Source organism: Watersipora subatra, chromosome 4 (assembly GCF_963576615.1).
Source record: "Watersipora subatra chromosome 4, tzWatSuba1.1, whole genome shotgun sequence".
In the NCBI taxonomy this organism is placed as follows: Eukaryota; Metazoa; Bryozoa; class Gymnolaemata; order Cheilostomatida; family Watersiporidae; genus Watersipora; species Watersipora subatra.
The window spans coordinates 22,705,278-22,717,649 of record NC_088711.1 but is presented as its reverse complement, the minus strand read 5'-3'; the positions used below and the strand labels follow the sequence as shown (position 1 = coordinate 22,717,649).

Sequence of the window (12,372 nt, the reverse complement as noted above, 5' to 3'; positions counted from 1 at the left end):
TAGGATCCGGCGTTTTCACCGCCACGGTCGGAGTTCAATCCCCGTCTGGGAAGATGTGTTTCTTCCTGTGTCTTTTGTATTCTCCGCGCAATACATTTACCCGCTACGGGCTGTACGAGTTTTTAAAATATTTCGCTTCCGCAAAACGACAAATTTACAGTTGGTGTAAAACTTCATGACGAGAGTCCGAAAAGGCAGTAATTTTTTGCGAACTAAACTACACTAGGAGACGCGACTGGGCATGCGCCAACGCTCGCTTTGTTGCTCCTCACGCTTACGATCAATAGAACGATTTCGTCATTGCATCGTATGTGATTTCATCAACGAGCTTTTTTCTTGGTTTCGTATCAAAACCTTCATTGCAACCGTCCGCGAGACGTCCTATCATCATTCGCATTGCACATTATCGCGAGTCTTAAATACGCGCTTCCCGCAACACTTCGCGCGTTGTTTGCGGGAAGAACTGACACCAAAAACGAGCGAGAATACTCCTCATTTCGCGATAAAACATTTGGCAGCAGTGGGATTCGAACCCACGCCCTTTCGGACTGGTGCCTAAAACCAGCGCCTTAGACCACTCGGCCATGCTACCCACGGTGATGCCAGAAAAATATGGATGCCGTATTGGCGAAACTTCGAATGGCTTGGTAATTGAGCAATTTTGTCAGATAAGAGTACAGCCTCATCAACCATCAATGGTTTTGCTGCGAGATTTTTTGAATCCCGAAGTGCTATGCTACTCGTATATTTGATCAATGCTAATTTAACAGAGTCAGCATTACGCCGCCGATTAAAGAAGGCATGGCCTAAGCGTTATCCTTATCTAATTATCATGGCAAGGACTATCCCATCGAGATGGTGATGAAAAGAGTCAAAATATTCCGGCATTCAATTACTAAGAAGTTATCATTTACGATAATTGCTCTGCTGCGTATTATCTCTGGCCATTTGCCATAGTCAGCCATCCCAGGTGGTCTAGTGGTTAGGATCCGGCGCTCTCACCGCCGTGGCCGGGGTTCGATTCCCTGTCTGGGAACTCTTCTCCTTTGTTTTACAAAATTTTATTGAGTGATAACATTATTTCTGTAAGTTTCAAGTCAAATAAATTATAGTTATAGTTATAATTATAGTTATAGTTGGCGCGACGAATATGTTTCAATCCGTGACAAAACGATATACACGCGAGGATTATTTCGACACCATCTTCATTTTTCATTCATCATCTTGTTTAACTTTACACCTTTCGCGTCATCTTGCTAAAACTTCTTCTAACATCGGCGAGTAAAAATAATTGGCAGCGGTGGGATTCGAACCCACGCCCCCGAAGGGACTGGTGCCTTAAACCAGCGCCTTAGACCGCTCGGCCACACTACCTCATACCATCAGCTGATGCGAGTTTTCAGGCGTGAGTAGATGCGTAATACTAGTTTTAGCCCGCTCAGCACCCTGACAATTGATGCTCAATTTTCGCGAAACGTTTTCACAATCATTGTAAATCGCCAAGTCGCATCAGTTTTCCGTCCTTAACAATTCGCGTAATGGCCTTGCCGTGTTCCTACTGCGACGCAGTGACCGCAACGATATCTTTGTCCACGGTTCAATCGAACTGCATTCAACACCAATACCTCAAGACGTACGTTCTCGCTATATTTCTAATCTTTATCGAGCGTCGGTGAACAGTGCCACTGAAAAGCGGATTCGGAAACAGCCTTTTGAGGCTGTAGGATGCGCTACAAACAGCCAAGCTTCTACTTTCATAGCGTTTTGAAACTACATATTTTCTAATTATCGGTATACGACGGCGACCAAGATTCAAAACTTTCTCGAGCCCGCTTTTTATGTAACGGATCGGTGGAGCCATTACGGAAACAGCGAGAGAAAACTCGGGTGTCCTGGCGACGAGCACGATCGCTAAGGTACGCGTATGTAAGCATGGAATGCTAATGCGTGACATAAGTTTTCGAACAGGCGAGGTTTTACATGAAAATATGGCTTCCACGGAGCAATGCCATATGCGCTGGGCGGGTCGTCATCAGTTTTATATCAGGTGACCTAGTGGTTAGGATCCGGCGTTTTCACCGCCACGGTCGGAGTTCAATCCCCGTCTGGGAAGATGTGTTTCTTCCTGTGTCTTTTGTATTCTCCGCGCAATACATTTACCCGCTACGGGCTGTACGAGTTTTTAAAATATTTCGCTTCCGCAAAACGACAAATTTACAGTTGGTGTAAAACTTCATGACGAGAGTCCGAAAAGGCAGTAATTTTTTGCGAACTAAACTACACTAGGAGACGCGACTGGGCATGCGCCAACGCTCGCTTTGTTGCTCCTCACGCTTACGATCAATAGAACGATTTCGTCATTGCATCGTATGTGATTTCATCAACGAGCTTTTTTCTTGGTTTCGTATCAAAACCTTCATTGCAACCGTCCGCGAGACGTCCTATCATCATTCGCATTGCACATTATCGCGAGTCTTAAATACGCGCTTCCCGCAACACTTCGCGCGTTGTTTGCGGGAAGAACTGACACCAAAAACGAGCGAGAATACTCCTCATTTCGCGATAAAACATTTGGCAGCAGTGGGATTCGAACCCACGCCCTTTCGGACTGGTGCCTAAAACCAGCGCCTTAGACCACTCGGCCATGCTACCCACGGTGATGCCAGAAAAATATGGATGCCGTATTGGCGAAACTTCGAATGGCTTGGTAATTGAGCAATTTTGTCAGATAAGAGTACAGCCTCATCAACCATCAATGGTTTTGCTGCGAGATTTTTTGAATCCCGAAGTGCTATGCTACTCGTATATTTGATCAATGCTAATTTAACAGAGTCAGCATTACGCCGCCGATTAAAGAAGGCATGGCCTAAGCGTTATCCTTATCTAATTATCATGGCAAGGACTATCCCATCGAGATGGTGATGAAAAGAGTCAAAATATTCCGGCATTCAATTACTAAGAAGTTATCATTTACGATAATTGCTCTGCTGCGTATTATCTCTGGCCATTTGCCATAGTCAGCCATCCCAGGTGGTCTAGTGGTTAGGATCCGGCGCTCTCACCGCCGTGGCCGGGGTTCGATTCCCCGTCTGGGAACTCTTCTCCTTTGTTTTACAAAATTTTATTGAGTGATAACATTATTTCTGTAAGTTTCAAGTCAAATAAATTATAGTTATAGTTATAATTATAGTTATAGTTGGCGCGACGAATATGTTTCAATCCGTGACAAAACGATATACACGCGAGGATTATTTCGACACCATCTTCATTTTTCATTCATCATCTTGTTTAACTTTACACCTTTCGCGTCATCTTGCTAAAACTTCTTCTAACATCGGCGAGTAAAAATAATTGGCAGCGGTGGGATTCGAACCCACGCCCCCGAAGGGACTGGTGCCTTAAACCAGCGCCTTAGACCGCTCGGCCACACTACCTCATACCATCAGCTGATGCGAGTTTTCAGGCGTGAGTAGATGCGTAATACTAGTTTTAGCCCGCTCAGCACCCTGACAATTGATGCTCAATTTTCGCGAAACGTTTTCACAATCATTGTAAATCGCCAAGTCGCATCAGTTTTCCGTCCTTAACAATTCGCGTAATGGCCTTGCCGTGTTCGTACTGCGACGCAGTGACCGCAACGATATCTTTGTCCACGGTTCAATCGAACTGCATTCAACACCAATACCTCAAGACGTACGTTCTCGCTATATTTCTAATCTTTATCGAGCGTCGGTGAACAGTACCACTGAAAAGCGGATTCGGAAACAGCCTTTTGAGGCTGTAGGATGCGCTACAAACAGCCAAGCTTCTACTTTCATAGCGTTTTGAAACTACATATTTTCTAATTATCGGTATACGACGGCGACCAAGATTCAAAACTTTCTCGAGCCCGCTTTTTATGTAACGGATCGGTGGAGCCATTACGGAAACAGCGAGAGAAAACTCGGGTGTCCTGGCGACGAGCACGATCGCTAAGGTACGCGTATGTAAGCATGGAATGCTAATGCGTGACATAAGTTTTCGAACAGGCGAGGTTTTACATGAAAATATGGCTTCCACGGAGCAATGCCATATGCGCTGGGCGGGTCGTCATCAGTTTTATATCAGGTGACCTAGTGGTTAGGATCCGGCGTTTTCACCGCCACGGTCGGAGTTCAATCCCCGTCTGGGAAGATGTGTTTCTTCCTGTGTCTTTTGTATTCTCCGCGCAATACATTTACCCGCTACGGGCTGTACGAGTTTTTAAAATATTTCGCTTCCGCAAAACGACAAATTTACAGTTTGTGTAAAACTTCATGACGAGAGTCCGAAAAGGCAGTAATTTTTTGCGAACTAAACTACACTAGGAGACGCGACTGGGCATGCGCCAACGCTCGCTTTGTTGCTCCTCACGCTTACGATCAATAGAACGATTTCGTCATTGCATCGTATGTGATTTCATCAACGAGCTTTTTTCTTGGTTTCGTATCAAAACCTTCATTGCAACCGTCCGCGAGACGTCCTATCATCATTCGCATTGCACATTATCGCGAGTCTTAAATACGCGCTTCCCGCAACACTTCGCGCGTTGTTTGCGGGAAGAACTGACACCAAAAACGAGCGAGAATACTCCTCATTTCGCGATAAAACATTTGGCAGCAGTGGGATTCGAACCCACGCCCTTTCGGACTGGTGCCTAAAACCAGCGCCTTAGACCACTCGGCCATGCTACCCACGGTGATGCCAGAAAAATATGGATGCCGTATTGGCGAAACTTTGAATGGCTTGGTAATTGAGCAATTTTGTCAGATAAGAGTACAGCCTCATCAACCATCAATGGTTTTGCTGCGAGATTTTTTGAATCCCGAAGTGCTATGCTACTCGTATATTTGATCAATGCTAATTTAACAGAGTCAGCATTACGCCGCCGATTAAAGAAGGCATGGCCTAAGCGTTATCCTTATCTAATTATCATGGCAAGGACTATCCCATCGAGATGGTGATGAAAAGAGTCAAAATATTCCGGCATTCAATTACTAAGAAGTTATCATTTACGATAATTGCTCTGCTGCGTATTATCTCTGGCCATTTGCCATAGTCAGCCATCCCAGGTGGTCTAGTGGTTAGGATCCGGCGCTCTCACCGCCGTGGCCGGGGTTCGATTCCCCGTCTGGGAACTCTTCTCCTTTGTTTTACAAAATTTTATTGAGTGATAACATTATTTCTGTAAGTTTCAAGTCAAATAAATTATAGTTATAGTTATAATTATAGTTATAGTTGGCGCGACGAATATGTTTCAATCCGTGACAAAACGATATACACGCGAGGATTATTTCGACACCATCTTCATTTTTCATTCATCATCTTGTTTAACTTTACACCTCTCGCGTCATCTTGCTAAAACTTCTTCTAACATCGGCGAGTAAAAATAATTGGCAGCGGTGGGATTCGAACCCACGCCCCCGAAGGGACTGGTGCCTTAAACCAGCGCCTTAGACCGCTCGGCCACACTACCTCATACCATCAGCTGATGCGAGTTTTCAGGCGTGAGTAGATGCGTAATACTAGTTTTAGCCCGCTCAGCACCCTGACAATTGATGCTCAATTTTCGCGAAACGTTTTCACAATCATTGTAAATCGCCAAGTCGCATCAGTTTTCCGTCCTTAACAATTCGCGTAATGGCCTTGCCGTGTTCCTACTGCGACGCAGTGACCGCAACGATATCTTTGTCCACGGTTCAATCGAACTGCATTCAACACCAATACCTCAAGACGTACGTTCTCGCTATATTTCTAATCTTTATCGAGCGTCGGTGAACAGTGCCACTGAAAAGCGGATTCGGAAACAGCCTTTTGAGGCTGTAGGATGCGCTACAAACAGCCAAGCTTCTACTTTCATAGCGTTTTGAAACTACATATTTTCTAATTATCGGTATACGACGGCGACCAAGATTCAAAACTTTCTCGAGCCCGCTTTTTATGTAACGGATCGGTGGAGCCATTACGGAAACAGCGAGAGAAAACTCGGGTGTCCTGGCGACGAGCACGATCGCTAAGGTACGCGTATGTAAGCATGGAATGCTAATGCGTGACATAAGTTTTCGAACAGGCGAGGTTTTACATGAAAATATGGCTTCCACGGAGCAATGCCATATGCGCTGGGCGGGTCGTCATCAGTTTTATATCAGGTGACCTAGTGGTTAGGATCCGGCGTTTTCACCGCCACGGTCGGAGTTCAATCCCCGTCTGGGAAGATGTGTTTCTTCCTGTGTCTTTTGTATTCTCCGCGCAATACATTTACCCGCTACGGGCTGTACGAGTTTTTAAAATATTTCGCTTCCGCAAAACGACAAATTTACAGTTTGTGTAAAACTTCATGACGAGAGTCCGAAAAGGCAGTAATTTTTTGCGAACTAAACTACACTAGGAGACGCGACTGGGCATGCGCCAACGCTCGCTTTGTTGCTCCTCACGCTTACGATCAATAGAACGATTTCGTCATTGCATCGTATGTGATTTCATCAACGAGTTTTTTTCTTGGTTTCGTATCAAAACCTTCATTGCAACCGTCCGCGAGACGTCCTATCATCATTCGCATTGCACATTATCGTGAGTCTTAAATACGCGCTTCCCGCAACACTTCGCGCGTTGTTTGCGGGAAGAACTGACACCAAAAACGAGCGAGAATACTCCTCATTTCGCGATAAAACATTTGGCAGCAGTGGGATTCGAACCCACGCCCTTTCGGACTGGTGCCTAAAACCAGCGCCTTAGACCACTCGGCCATGCTACCCACGGTGATGCCAGAAAAATATGGATGCCGTATTGGCGAAACTTTGAATGGCTTGGTAATTGAGCAATTTTGTCAGATAAGAGTACAGCCTCATCAACCATCAATGGTTTTGCTGCGAGATTTTTTGAATCCCGAAGTGCTATGCTACTCGTATATTTGATCAATGCTAATTTAACAGAGTCAGCATTACGCCGCCGATTAAAGAAGGCATGGCCTAAGCGTTATCCTTATCTAATTATCATGGCAAGGACTATCCCATCGAGATGGTGATGAAAAGAGTCAAAATATTCCGGCATTCAATTACTAAGAAGTTATCATTTACGATAATTGCTCTGCTGCGTATTATCTCTGGCCATTTGCCATAGTCAGCCATCCCAGGTGGTCTAGTGGTTAGGATCCGGCGCTCTCACCGCCGTGGTCGGGGTTCGATTCCCCGTCTGGGAACTCTTCTCCTTTGTTTTACAAAATTTTATTGAGTGATAACATTATTTCTGTAAGTTTCAAGTCAAATAAATTATAGTTATAGTTATAATTATAGTTATAGTTGGCGCGACGAATATGTTTCAATCCGTGACAAAACGATATACACGCGAGGATTATTTCGACACCATCTTCATTTTTCATTCATCATCTTGTTTAACTTTACACCTCTCGCGTCATCTTGCTAAAACTTCTTCTAACATCGGCGAGTAAAAATAATTGGCAGCGGTGGGATTCGAACCCACGCCCCCGAAGGGACTGGTGCCTTAAACCAGCGCCTTAGACCGCTCGGCCACACTACCTCATACCATCAGCTGATGCGAGTTTTCAGGCGTGAGTAGATGCGTAATACTAGTTTTAGCCCGCTCAGCACCCTGACAATTGATGCTCAATTTTCGCGAAATGTTTTCACAATCATTGTAAATCGCCAAGTCGCATCAGTTTTCCGTCCTTAACAATTCGCGTAATGGCCTTGCCGTGTTCGTACTGCGACGCAGTGACCGCAACGATATCTTTGTCCACGGTTCAATCGAACTGCATTCAACACCAATACCTCAAGACGTACGTTCTCGCTATATTTCTAATCTTTATCGAGCGTCGGTGAACAGTACCACTGAAAAGCGGATTCGGAAACAGCCTTTTGAGGCTGTAGGATGCGCTACAAACAGCCAAGCTTCTACTTTCATAGCGTTTTGAAACTACATATTTTCTAATTATCGGTATACGACGGCGACCAAGATTCAAAACTTTCTCGAGCCCGCTTTTTATGTAACGGATCGGTGGAGCCATTACGGAAACAGCGAGAGAAAACTCGGGTGTCCTGGCGACGAGCACGATCGCTAAGGTACGCGTATGTAAGCATGGAATGCTAATGCGTGACATAAGTTTTCGAACAGGCGAGGTTTTACATGAAAATATGGCTTCCACGGAGCAATGCCATATGCGCTGGGCGGGTCGTCATCAGTTTTATATCAGGTGACCTAGTGGTTAGGATCCGGCGTTTTCACCGCCACGGTCGGAGTTCAATCCCCGTCTGGGAAGATGTGTTTCTTCCTGTGTCTTTTGTATTCTCCGCGCAATACATTTACCCGCTACGGGCTGTACGAGTTTTTAAAATATTTCGCTTCCGCAAAACGACAATTTTACAGTTGGTGTAAAACTTCATGACGAGAGTCCGAAAAGGCAGTAATTTTTTGCGAACTAAACTACACTAGGAGACGCGACTGGGCATGCGCCAACGCTCGCTTTGTTGCTCCTCACGCTTACGATCAATAGAACGATTTCGTCATTGCATCGTATGTGATTTCATCAACGAGCTTTTTTCTTGGTTTCGTATCAAAACCTTCATTGCAACCGTCCGCGAGACGTCCTATCATCATTCGCATTGCACATTATCGCGAGTCTTAAATACGCGCTTCCCGCAACACTTCGCGCGTTGTTTGCGGGAAGAACTGACACCAAAAACGAGCGAGAATACTCCTCATTTCGCGATAAAACATTTGGCAGCAGTGGGATTCGAACCCACACCCTTTCGGACTGGTGCCTAAAACCAGCGCCTTAGACCACTCGGCCATGCTACCCACGGTGATGCCAGAAAAATATGGATGCCGTATTGGCGAAACTTCGAATGGCTTGGTAATTGAGCAATTTTGTCAGATAAGAGTACAGCCTCATCAACCATCAATGGTTTTGCTGCGAGATTTTTTGAATCCCGAAGTGCTATGCTACTCGTATATTTGATCAATGCTAATTTAACAGAGTCAGCATTACGCCGCCGATTAAAGAAGGCATGGCCTAAGCGTTATTCTTATCTAATTATCATGGCAAGGACTATCCCATCGAGATGGTGATGAAAAGAGTCAAAATATTCCGGCATTCAATTACTAAGAAGTTATCATTTACGATAATTGCTCTGCTGCGTATTATCTCTGGCCATTTGCCATAGTCAGCCATCCCAGGTGGTCTAGTGGTTAGGATCCGGTGCTCTCACCGCCGTGGCCGGGGTTCGATTCCCCGTCTGGGAACTCTTCTCCTTTGTTTTACAAAATTTTATTGAGTGATAACATTATTTCTGTAAGTTTCAAGTCAAATAAATTATAGTTATAGTTATAATTATAGTTATAGTTGGCGCGACGAATATGTTTCAATTCGTGACAAAACGATATACACGCGAGGATTATTTCGACACCATCTTCATTTTTCATTCATCATCTTGTTTAACTTTACACTTTTCGCGTCATCTTGCTAAAACTTCTTCTAACATCGGCGAGTAAAAATAATTGGCAGCGGTGGGATTCGAACCCACGCCCCCGAAGGGACTGGTGCCTTAAACCAGCGCCTTAGACCGCTCGGCCACACTACCTCATACCATCAGCTGATGCGAGTTTTCAGGCGTGAGTAGATGCGTAATACTAGTTTTAGCCCGCTCAGCACCCTGACAATTGATGCTCAATTTTCGCGAAACGTTTTCACAATCATTGTAAATCGCCAAGTCGCATCAGTTTTCCGTTCTTAACAATTCGCGTAATGGCCTTGCCGTGTTCCTACTGCGACGCAGTGACCGCAACGATATCTTTGTCCACGGTTCAATCGAACTGCATTCAACACCAATACCTCAAGACGTACGTTCTCGCTATATTTCTAATCTTTATCGAGCGTCGGTGAACAGTGCCACTGAAAAGCGGATTCGGAAACAGCCTTTTGAGGCTGTAGGATGCGCTACAAACAGCCAAGCTTCTACTTTCATAGCGTTTTGAAACTACATATTTTCTAATTATCGGTATACGACGGCGACCAAGATTCAAAACTTTCTCGAGCCCGCTTTTTATGTAACGGATCGGTGGAGCCATTACGGAAACAGCGAGAGAAAACTCGGGTGTCCTGGCGACGAGCACGATCGCTAAGGTACGCGTATGTAAGCATGGAATGCTAATGCGTGACATAAGTTTTCGAACAGGCGAGGTTTTACATGAAAATATGGCTTCCACGGAGCAATGCCATATGCGCTGGGCGGGTCGTCATCAGTTTTATATCAGGTGACCTAGTGGTTAGGATCCGGCGTTTTCACCGCCACGGTCGGAGTTCAATCCCCGTCTGGGAAGATGTGTTTCTTCCTGTGTCTTTTGTATTCTCCGCGCAATACATTTACCCGCTACGGGCTGTACGAGTTTTTAAAATATTTCGCTTCCGCAAAACGACAAATTTACAGTTTGTGTAAAACTTCATGACGAGAGTCCGAAAAGGCAGTAATTTTTTGCGAACTAAACTACACTAGGAGACGCGACTGGGCATGCGCCAACGCTCGCTTTGTTGCTCCTCACGCTTACGATCAATAGAACGATTTCGTCATTGCATCGTATGTGATTTCATCAACGAGTTTTTTTCTTGGTTTCGTATCAAAACCTTCATTGCAACCGTCCGCGAGACGTCCTATCATCATTCGCATTGCACATTATCGCGAGTCTTAAATACGCGCTTCCCGCAACACTTCGCGCGTTGTTTGCGGGAAGAACTGACACCAAAAACGAGCGAGAATACTCCTCATTTCGCGATAAAACATTTGGCAGCAGTGGGATTCGAACCCACGCCCTTTCGGACTGGTGCCTAAAACCAGCGCCTTAGACCACTCGGCCATGCTACCCACGGTGATGCCAGAAAAATATGGATGCCGTATTGGCGAAACTTCGAATGGCTTGGTAATTGAGCAATTTTGTCAGATAAGAGTACAGCCTCATCAACCATCAATGGTTTTGCTGCGAGATTTTTTGAATCCCGAAGTGCTATGCTACTCGTATATTTGATCAATGCTAATTTAACAGAGTCAGCATTACGCCGCCGATTAAAGAAGGCATGGCCTAAGCGTTATCCTTATCTAATTATCATGGCAAGGACTATCCCATCGAGATGGTGATGAAAAGAGTCAAAATATTCCGGCATTCAATTACTAAGAAGTTATCATTTACGATAATTGCTCTGCTGCGTATTATCTCTGGCCATTTGCCATAGTCAGCCATCCCAGGTGGTCTAGTGGTTAGGATCCGGCGCTCTCACCGCCGTGGCCGGGGTTCGATTCCCTGTCTGGGAACTCTTCTCCTTTGTTTTACAAAATTTTATTGAGTGATAACATTATTTCTGTAAGTTTCAAGTCAAATAAATTATAGCTATAGTTATAATTATAGTTATAGTTGGCGCGACGAATATGTTTCAATCCGTGACAAAACGATATACACGCGAGGATTATTTCGACACCATCTTCATTTTTCATTCATCATCTTGTTTAACTTTACACCTTTCGCGTCATCTTGCTAAAACTTCTTCTAACATCGGCGAGTAAAAATAATTGGCAGCGGTGGGATTCGAACCCACGCCCCCGAAGGGACTGGTGCCTTAAACCAGCGCCTTAGACCGCTCGGCCACACTACCTCATACCATCAGCTGATGCGAGTTTTCAGGCGTGAGTAGATGCGTAATACTAGTTTTAGCCCGCTCAGCACCCTGACAATTGATGCTCAATTTTCGCGCAACGTTTTCACAATCATTGTAAATCGCCAAGTCGCATCAGTTTTCCGTCCTTAACAATTCGCGTAATGGCCTTGCCGTGTTCCTACTGCGACGCAGTGACCGCAACGATATCTTTGTCCACGGTTCAATCGAACTGCATTCAACACCAATACCTCAAGACGTACGTTCTCGCTATATTTCTAATCTTTATCGAGCGTCGGTGAACAGTGCCACTGAAAAGCGGATTCGGAAACAGCCTTTTGAGGCTGTAGGATGCGCTACAAACAGCCAAGCTTCTACTTTCATAGCGTTTTGAAACTACATATTTTCTAATTATCGGTATACGACGGCGACCAAGATTCAAAACTTTCTCGAGCCCGCTTTTTATGTAACGGATCGGTGGAGCCATTACGGAAACAGCGAGAGAAAACTCGGGTGTCCTGGCGACGAGCACGATCGCTAAGGTACGCGTATGTAAGCATGGAATGCTAATGCGTGACATAAGTTTTCGAACAGGCGAGGTTTTACATGAAAATATGGCTTCCACGGAGCAATGCCATATGCGCTGGGCGGGTCGTCATCAGTTTTATATCAGGTGACCTAGTGGTTAGGATCCGGCG

General features: G+C 45.1%; 18 non-coding genes across 18 annotated transcripts; 6 read left to right on the top strand and 12 right to left on the bottom strand.

Annotated features, from left to right (window-relative positions):
• Positions 1-512: 512 nt before the first annotated feature.
• Positions 513-592, bottom strand: Trnal-uag (transfer RNA leucine (anticodon UAG)). The gene has a single exon. It is a non-coding gene; the product is annotated as a tRNA-Leu (tRNA).
• Positions 593-964: 372 nt separating this feature from the next.
• Trnae-cuc (transfer RNA glutamic acid (anticodon CUC)) lies at positions 965-1,036 on the top strand. The gene has a single exon. It is a non-coding gene; the product is annotated as a tRNA-Glu (tRNA).
• A 256-nt stretch (positions 1,037-1,292) lies between these two features.
• On the bottom strand, positions 1,293-1,374 carry Trnal-aag (transfer RNA leucine (anticodon AAG)). The gene has a single exon. It is a non-coding gene; the product is annotated as a tRNA-Leu (tRNA).
• Positions 1,375-2,572: 1,198 nt separating this feature from the next.
• On the bottom strand, positions 2,573-2,652 carry Trnal-uag (transfer RNA leucine (anticodon UAG)). Its single transcript has one exon. It is a non-coding gene; the product is annotated as a tRNA-Leu (tRNA).
• A 372-nt stretch (positions 2,653-3,024) lies between these two features.
• Positions 3,025-3,096, top strand: Trnae-cuc (transfer RNA glutamic acid (anticodon CUC)). The gene has a single exon. It is a non-coding gene; the product is annotated as a tRNA-Glu (tRNA).
• A 256-nt stretch (positions 3,097-3,352) lies between these two features.
• Positions 3,353-3,434, bottom strand: Trnal-aag (transfer RNA leucine (anticodon AAG)). The gene has a single exon. It is a non-coding gene; the product is annotated as a tRNA-Leu (tRNA).
• Positions 3,435-4,632: 1,198 nt separating this feature from the next.
• Trnal-uag (transfer RNA leucine (anticodon UAG)) lies at positions 4,633-4,712 on the bottom strand. Its single transcript has one exon. It is a non-coding gene; the product is annotated as a tRNA-Leu (tRNA).
• A 372-nt stretch (positions 4,713-5,084) lies between these two features.
• On the top strand, positions 5,085-5,156 carry Trnae-cuc (transfer RNA glutamic acid (anticodon CUC)). Its single transcript has one exon. It is a non-coding gene; the product is annotated as a tRNA-Glu (tRNA).
• A 256-nt stretch (positions 5,157-5,412) lies between these two features.
• On the bottom strand, positions 5,413-5,494 carry Trnal-aag (transfer RNA leucine (anticodon AAG)). The gene has a single exon. It is a non-coding gene; the product is annotated as a tRNA-Leu (tRNA).
• A 1,198-nt stretch (positions 5,495-6,692) lies between these two features.
• On the bottom strand, positions 6,693-6,772 carry Trnal-uag (transfer RNA leucine (anticodon UAG)). Its single transcript has one exon. It is a non-coding gene; the product is annotated as a tRNA-Leu (tRNA).
• A 372-nt stretch (positions 6,773-7,144) lies between these two features.
• On the top strand, positions 7,145-7,216 carry Trnae-cuc (transfer RNA glutamic acid (anticodon CUC)). Its single transcript has one exon. It is a non-coding gene; the product is annotated as a tRNA-Glu (tRNA).
• A 256-nt stretch (positions 7,217-7,472) lies between these two features.
• Trnal-aag (transfer RNA leucine (anticodon AAG)) lies at positions 7,473-7,554 on the bottom strand. Its single transcript has one exon. It is a non-coding gene; the product is annotated as a tRNA-Leu (tRNA).
• A 1,198-nt stretch (positions 7,555-8,752) lies between these two features.
• Trnal-uag (transfer RNA leucine (anticodon UAG)) lies at positions 8,753-8,832 on the bottom strand. The gene has a single exon. It is a non-coding gene; the product is annotated as a tRNA-Leu (tRNA).
• Positions 8,833-9,204: 372 nt separating this feature from the next.
• On the top strand, positions 9,205-9,276 carry Trnae-cuc (transfer RNA glutamic acid (anticodon CUC)). The gene has a single exon. It is a non-coding gene; the product is annotated as a tRNA-Glu (tRNA).
• Positions 9,277-9,532: 256 nt separating this feature from the next.
• Trnal-aag (transfer RNA leucine (anticodon AAG)) lies at positions 9,533-9,614 on the bottom strand. The gene has a single exon. It is a non-coding gene; the product is annotated as a tRNA-Leu (tRNA).
• Positions 9,615-10,812: 1,198 nt separating this feature from the next.
• On the bottom strand, positions 10,813-10,892 carry Trnal-uag (transfer RNA leucine (anticodon UAG)). The gene has a single exon. It is a non-coding gene; the product is annotated as a tRNA-Leu (tRNA).
• Positions 10,893-11,264: 372 nt separating this feature from the next.
• On the top strand, positions 11,265-11,336 carry Trnae-cuc (transfer RNA glutamic acid (anticodon CUC)). Its single transcript has one exon. It is a non-coding gene; the product is annotated as a tRNA-Glu (tRNA).
• A 256-nt stretch (positions 11,337-11,592) lies between these two features.
• On the bottom strand, positions 11,593-11,674 carry Trnal-aag (transfer RNA leucine (anticodon AAG)). Its single transcript has one exon. It is a non-coding gene; the product is annotated as a tRNA-Leu (tRNA).
• Positions 11,675-12,372: the final 698 nt, after the last annotated feature.